This window comes from Citrus clementina, unplaced genomic scaffold (genome assembly GCF_000493195.1).
Source record: "Citrus clementina cultivar Clemenules unplaced genomic scaffold, Citrus_clementina_v1.0 scaffold_1, whole genome shotgun sequence".
In the NCBI taxonomy this organism is placed as follows: Eukaryota; Viridiplantae; Streptophyta; class Magnoliopsida; order Sapindales; family Rutaceae; genus Citrus; species Citrus x clementina.
Window position 1 is genome coordinate 13491349 of NW_006263303.1, and position 5842 is coordinate 13497190.

At 37.2% G+C, this 5842-nt stretch overlaps 1 pseudogene; it reads left to right on the forward strand.

Annotated features, from left to right (window-relative positions):
• The first annotated feature begins 749 nt into the window (after positions 1-749).
• On the forward strand, positions 750-5176 carry LOC112095647 (annotated as a pseudogene).
• Positions 5177-5842: the final 666 nt, after the last annotated feature.

Consider the following 5842-nt stretch of genomic DNA (forward strand, 5'->3'; position numbering starts at 1 on the left):
TCCATCTATCTTTGTTGTTTTTCATTCTTGTTTGAATTTTTCATCTTCTTCTAGTATCTAAAAAGAAAAAAGAAAAAAAATTCGTGAACGGTATCTTCGTGAACAGTGCCGCGTAAACAATATCTCTTGAACAGTACCGCGTGAACAGTATTTTTAAGGTTTCCTTTTAAAATCAATTTTTTGCATCTTTGTGGTTTAATTCTCCTTAAATCCACAAGTTTTACCTATTCCTTTTCCTTAAAAAAAAAAACTCCAACCTCCTCTTAAAATCTTTCATTTTTTTATCATTATTTGTGTCTTGGAAGTCTAAAACAAGTTTTACCCCATCGGTGAAAATTTTGCCCAAAATCAAAACTCGACTTTCGTACACATTGCCTTCTTACTATTGAAATTAAACTCTCCTTAGTTGTCATCTTTGTGAATTGCTTCTGAAATCTTGATATTTGTTTGATTAGTTTGATAAGAACCGAGTGAGGATTACTAATAGTGGAAAAATGCAAGAGAGTGTGAGTTTATTAGAGGGTAAAAGCCAATAATTTAAGTGAAACACGAGTGGAATTGAGTGAGTCATTTTTCTTGAGTGAAACACGTAAGGGAGTGAGGTGAGGTCCTTCCACATTATTTCCAATATTCTTTTGCAGATAATAGCTATGTCTCACAACTTAGAATAAAACACAAATGAAGAGGATCAATCCGCAACTACTTAGAATTTACAAATTTAAGCATTGATGAGAGAGATGAGAAGGATGATGAGGGCTAAATTAGAGCTCATCCACGAGTGTTTGGATCGGGTGGAGAACACACGTGCAAGGCAGCCACAACCCGTTCCCCAAGCACGTAGGAGAGAAAGAGCTCGAGTTAGAGGAGAGATTGATGACTATTATAGGGATGAGTATGATAAAGGAGAGGACTCAGTGGGTAGCTATAGGAGAGATGGACAAGGTAGGAGAGCTAGGAATAGAGATGATGGATTCAGTGGCATAAAGATGAAGATTCCATCTTTTCAAGGAAAATCCGACCCAGAAGCATACCTTGAATGGGAGAAGAAAATGGAGTTCATATTTTACTACTACAATTATTCAGAGGCAAAAAAAGTAAAATTGACTGTGATTGAGTTTTCTAACTATGCTATTACTTGGTGGGATCGGCTTGTTATAAGCAGGAGGCAAAATAGGGAACGTCTAATTGAGACATGGGATGAAATGAAATCATTGATGAGAAAGCATTTTGTACCTAACCACTATTATCGAGACTTGTACCAAAAATTACAACGTCTTACACAGGGTAGCCGAAGCGTTGAGGATTATTATAAAGAAATAGAGATTGCCATGATTAGAGCAAATGTGGAGGAGGATAGAGAAGCTACCATGGCACAATTCTTAAATGGACTTAATTGGAAGATTGCAGATAAGGTTGAGTTGTAACATTATGTGGAGATTGAGGAAATAGTCCACAAAGCCATCAAGATTGAGCAACAACTCAAGAGGAGGGGTAACACTCGTCCAGTCCCAAACTCGGGTTCTACTCCTTGGAAGCCGAGCTATGTGAAACCAAACGAGAGGCCACAAGCATCTTCTACACCTAAGCTAAGATTCAAGCCCTCCAAGCACAATACACAAGGTAACACCGTTACTCCTACTATTAGGATTCGTGACATTAAGTGTTTTAAATGTCAAGGCAGGGGGCATATTGCAAGTGAATGTGTGAATCAAATAGTTATGGTATTGCGGGACAATGGTGAGATTGTAACTGAAGATAAGACAGAAGAGAATGAGATACCACCATTAGAGGATGTTGAAGATGAAGAGTATATAGCCCCTAGGGAATTGACTTTAGTAGCGAGTAAGTAAAGGAAGACAAAGCAACGCAATGGGAAAACATTTTCCATACTAGGTGCTATGTTCAAGATAAAGTATGTAGTATGATTATTGATGGAGGAAGTTGTACTAATGTTGCTAGTACTATCATGGTAGAGAAGTTAGGGCTTCCGACACTTAAACACCCACGGCCATACAAACTACAGTGGTTAAATGACAGTAGAGAGGTGAAAGAGAACAAGCAGGTACTAGTGATTTTTCGGATTGGCAAGTATGAAGATAAGATGCTTTGTGATGTAGTGCCAATGCAGGTTGGACACTTGTTACTTGGGCGGCCTTGGCAATTCGACAAATGTGTGAAATATGATGGTTTCACCTACAAATATTCATTTGTATTTAATCAACGCAACATCACTCTTATTCCATTGACACCAAAGCAGGTTTATGGAGACCAAGTGAGCCTACAGAGAGAGAGTGAGGAAAAGAAAGGGAGAGAAAAAGAGAGTGAAATTCAAAAAGAGGCCGAGGAAAATGTGAGAGAAAAACTAAAGAAAAATACGGCCATTGAGTGAAAATTAGATGGAAAACAAAAGAATTTCTACGCGAGAGCGAGTGAGATAAAAAAAAGCGTTGTTTTTACATCAGTCGATGATTGTGCTTTTGTACAAAAAGGCATTTTTAAACACTAACGAATTTGACCCTACTTTGCCTAGTTCTATTACTTCTCTTTTGCAGGAGTATGAGGATGTCTTTCCTGAGGAGACACCACATGGTTTACCTCCAATCCGAGGGATTGAGCATCAGATTGATTTTGTGCCCGGTGCAGCCATTCCAAGTAAACCAGTCTATAAGAACAATCCGGAGGAGACCAAGGAACTTCAAAGGCAGGTTCAGGAATTAATGGAAAAAGGGTACGTGAGAGAAAGCATAAGTCCATGTGCAGTTCCTATTTTATTAGTTCCTAAGAAGGATGGGACGTAGAGGATGTGTGTTGACTGTCGAGCCATTAACAACATAACGGTAAAGTATCGACATCCCATTCCTAGGCTAGATGACATGCTTGATGAATTACATAGGTCTTGTGTATTTTCCAAAATTGATTTGGAAAGTGGATATCATCATATTAGAATGAAAGAAGGAGATGAATGGAAAACTGCTTTTGAAACAAAATATAGTTTGTATGAATGGCTAGTCATGCCTTTTGGTCTAACTAATGCCCTGAGCACTTTTATGAGACTTATGAATCATGTCTTGCGAGCTTTTATTGACAAGTTTGTTGTTGTTTATTTTGATGATATCATCATTTATAGCAAAAACATAAACAATCATGTAGTACATTTGAAATATGTTTTAGATGTACTTAGAAAAGAAAAGTTGTTTGCTAACCTGAAGAAGTGTATTTTTTGCACCGACAAACTTGTGTTTCTAGGATTTGTTGTGAGTGCACCGGGTATACAAGTTGATGAGGAAAAGGTACGTGCAATCCAAGAGTGTCCGAGTCCCACAAGTGTAAGTAATGTGAGAAGCTTTCATGGGCTTGCTAGTTTCTATCGACGATTTGTGAAAGACTTTAGCACATTAGCCGCACCGCTTACTAATGTAATAAAAAAAGATGTTGGATTCAAGTGGAGAGAAGCGCAAAAGAAGGCATTTCAAATAATCAAGCAAAAGCTGAGCAATGCTCCTTTATTGTCTTTGCCTAACTTTAATAAAACATTTGAAATTGAATGTGATGCCTCAGGTATTGGTATTGGCGCAGTCCTAATGCAGGAAAGACGACCAATTGCTTACTTTACTGAAAAGTTGAGTGGGGCAGCCTTAAACCACCCTACTTACGATAAGGAGTTGTATGCGTTGGTTCGAGCGTTAGAAACGTGGCAGCACTACCTATGGCCTAAGGAGTTCGTGATTCACACCGATCATGAATCCTTGAAACACCTTAAAGGCCAACACAAGCTGAACAAGAGGCATGTTCGATGGGTAAAATTCATTGAGACATTTTCATATGTCATTCGTTACAAGTAAGGTAAGGAAAACATTGTTGTAGATGCGCTTTCCCGCGGGTATGTCTTAATTTCAACACTTAATGCGAAACTACTTGGTTTTGAACATATTAAGGAATTGTATGCTGATGACCATGATTTTAGTATTGAATACCAAGCTTGTGAAAAGACCGTAGTCGGTAAATACTTTAAGCATGATGGCTATTTATTTCGAGAGAATAAACTGTGTGTGCTTAACTGTTCTTTGAGAGATTTGTTAGTGAGAGAATCCCATGAAGGAGGGTTAATGGGGAATTTTGGAGTTGTAAAGACTCTAGCAGCTTTACAGGAACACATCTATTAGCCACATATGAAATGAGATGTTGAAAGACTTTATTGTAGATGTGTCACTTGTAGGCAAGCCAAATCGAAAGTGCAACCTTATGGCTTATACACCCCTTTGCCAATACCTAGTGTACCTTGGACTGATATTTCGATGGATTTTGTACTAGGTTTACCGAGGTCTAGATAAGGAAAAAACTCAATTTTTGTGGTTATAGATAGATTTTCAAATATGGCACATTTTATTCCATGTCACAAAACGGATGATGCTTCTAATGTTGCTGACCTATTCTTTAGAGAGATTGTGAGGTTGCATTGTATGCCCAGGACAATTGTTTCTGATAGGGATGTTAAGTTTTTAAGTTACTTTTGGAAAATTGTATGGGCTAAGTTAGGAACTAAGTTGTTGTTTTCAACTATTTGTCACCCTCAAACTGATGGTCAAACAGAAGTTGTAAATAGAACTTTATTTACTTTGTTGCGAGCTATCATTAAAAAGAACATCAAAACTTGGGAAGGTTGTTTACCACTTGTTGAGTTTGCTTATAATCGTTCCGTTCATTCTGCTACTAAGTATTCATCATTTGAAATTGTTTATGGTTTTAATCCTCTAACCACATTGGATTTAACTCCATTACCCGTGTCTGAGCATGTTAACTTAGATGGCAAGAAAAAGGCTTAAATTGTTAAACATATACAAGAGAAGGCGAAGTTCAACATTGAGCGGAGAACTGAGCAATATGCTAAACAAGCCAATAAAGGGCGACATAAGCTAGTCTTTGAACCATGCGTAAGGAATGATTTACGGAACGAAGGAAATCTAAGTTATTACCTCGAGGGGATGGCCCATTCCAAGTTTTAGAACTTATCAATGACAATGCATACAAACTGGATTTGCCTGGTGCGTACAATGTAAGTACTACTTTTAATGTTTCTTATTTGAGTCCTTTTGATGTAGGTGATGATTTGAGGACAAATCCTCTTCAAGAGGAGGGGAATGATGAGATTAAGGATAAAACTATCACAAGCACATAGGATGAGGCATATTCAGATCCTATTCAAGTTCCCGTCAGACCCGTTACAAAAGCTCGAGCAAAGAAATTCAGAGAAGCACTTAATGGATTGATTCAAGCAACTTGAGCTCAATCAAATTTGTGGAGGTCCATTGAAGGAATTGCACATGATAAATGCATGATTCAGGCTCTTAAAGTTTCCAAATACTCACTTCCATGAAATAGGGAGTTGGCTTAAACATTATGGCGGGAAAATATATTATTTTCCTTTTTTTAGATACTTTCCCATTTCTTGAGGAGGCTATTAGGGAATCAAATCAGTTATTTCTATTTTAATCTCCTAGTTTCCACTTAATTGATGCAAGGCATTTAAGACAATTAGGATCTTGATTTAGTTTCAATTTTTTCCTATTTACTTAGATTAGGATTCTGATTTGATTTAGATTCTTTCCTATTAGGGAAGATTTAGATTCAGATTTGATTTTTAGGTTAGGATTTATTTCCAAAAATTCTCGTAACCAACCCTATATAAAGTACTTATATTCAATAAATAAAAAAGAAGTTTTTAATGCAATTAGTGAGAGTTAATTCTCTTTGGTTCTTTACAAACTCTTTGAACTTATCGGATTTCTGTGGCGTTCAAATTCTTGACTTATCAATCAGACCATCCATAGTTGATTGTGGCGTC